General features: G+C 38.1%; 1 protein-coding gene across 1 annotated transcript in view; it reads left to right on the forward strand.

Moving 5' to 3' along the window:
* The first annotated feature begins 1,581 nt into the window (after positions 1–1,581).
* Positions 1,582–1,657, forward strand: part of LOC113821830 (uncharacterized) — a 7,845-nt gene continuing 7,769 nt past the window's right edge. Inside the window, exon 1 of the mRNA XM_070118228.1 lies at positions 1,582–1,657. This exon is cut by the window's right edge and continues 530 nt beyond it. The gene's annotated coding sequence lies outside the window, so the exon portion shown is untranslated.

Below are 1,657 nucleotides of genomic sequence, written 5' to 3' on the forward strand. Positions count from 1 at the left end.
ACACTGAAGCTTCTCGTTGATAATAATAATGATGATGGTGATATATGGACGTAGGAAAAGGGGGAACAGGAGGGGGGGGGGCGACCTCTAGAATGGAGGGGCTGGGACCCAACTTAGGACCCCTCCTCCCTCCTTCCTTAACTTGCGGGGACATTATCTGTAAATAAACAAGTGCACTTCCTTAGTTACCCAGTTGTTGACAACACTGATCCCTGAAACTGAGACGGCAGCGACAACTGAATCTGATATTCAAAATGAAATAGCCATTATGTCAATCATTATCGAAATAAAAATGTCTGACATATAATTGCAGAAATTAATGGATTTTTCTCTTTAAATCTGCTAAAATCCAAGACCTCCCGGGGGCGCCGCCCATGGACTCCGCCACTTTAAAATACCTTCCGACGCCTATGTAGTAACAACAATAACAGTAATGATAATGGTAACGGTTATAACAACAATAATGAGGATAATAATTCAATAATAATCATAATGATATGACAATAACAATCATAATGGTAATAATGCCACTAATAATAATGATGGCACTACTCCTACTGCCACTAATAACAACAATGGTATTGCTAACACCACCAACACCACCAACAATGATTACCTAAATCACCAAACCACGCACACGATCACACCACCCTCCCCCCTCCCCCCTCCCCCCGCAAAACTACGTTATGGCAACCCACAGCGTTATGCAACTGTGTACAAAAGGCGGAGTAGCGTTTTATAGCGGGACTTCACGTAACCCACGAAACGCATCCGTTATATCTGTGAAGAAAGAGCAGGTATAATCTGGTCGCTACCTAGATGTGTATAGTAGGTTAAGCAAACCTTGTTGTAGGTTGGGGTGGCTTTAGTGTTAACTTTTTGTTGCTTTTGTTGTTGTTCTGTTTTTCGTTATTGTTAATATAGTTATCATTGTTATTATTATTATCATTACTATCATTATCATTTCAGCACAATAGTAGTAGTAGCAGTACTGAGGATGATTATTATGTTTTTTCATTATCATTATCATTATCATTACTTCTACTACTGCTACTATCACTGTTGATATTATTATTAGACATGACCACCCTCTGATATGGACATATTATCATTATTGTTGTTATTATCATTGATATTAATATTATTGCTATTATCATTATTACCATTATACTCATTGACGTTCTTATGATTATCATCATCAAGTATTACAAGTAGCTGTGTTATTATCATTAGGATTTTGTGTACATATGATTAAGCAAAGGTGCGGGAAGCTGCAGATGCCTGTGTGCATTATCATTGCCATTACTAAAATCATCTATTTAAAAAATCGGTGCTCTCATTTGTATTTACAGCGATAAATGTTGTCCCGCACCGATAATTGTTTTGTGGACAATAATGATAATTAATTTTAACAATAATAATAATAATTAATAATAATAATTTTAATAATTAATTAACACCGATAATTGTTTTGTATTACGGTAATCCTGCCCCCTCCCCCACTTTTCCAAATGAAGAGATATGAACTACCTACTTTTTCAACTCTGAATGGCACGCTGACAGTTCGTTCCAACCGATTACCGCCGCGACCGTTATTCGCTGAAGCCCCGCCCAATTTGGCTCCGCCCAATTTGGCTCCGCCCACCTCCTCCGCGCC

Source organism: Penaeus vannamei, chromosome 41, assembly GCF_042767895.1.
Source record: "Penaeus vannamei isolate JL-2024 chromosome 41, ASM4276789v1, whole genome shotgun sequence".
NCBI lineage: Eukaryota > Metazoa > Arthropoda > Malacostraca > Decapoda > Penaeidae > Penaeus > Penaeus vannamei.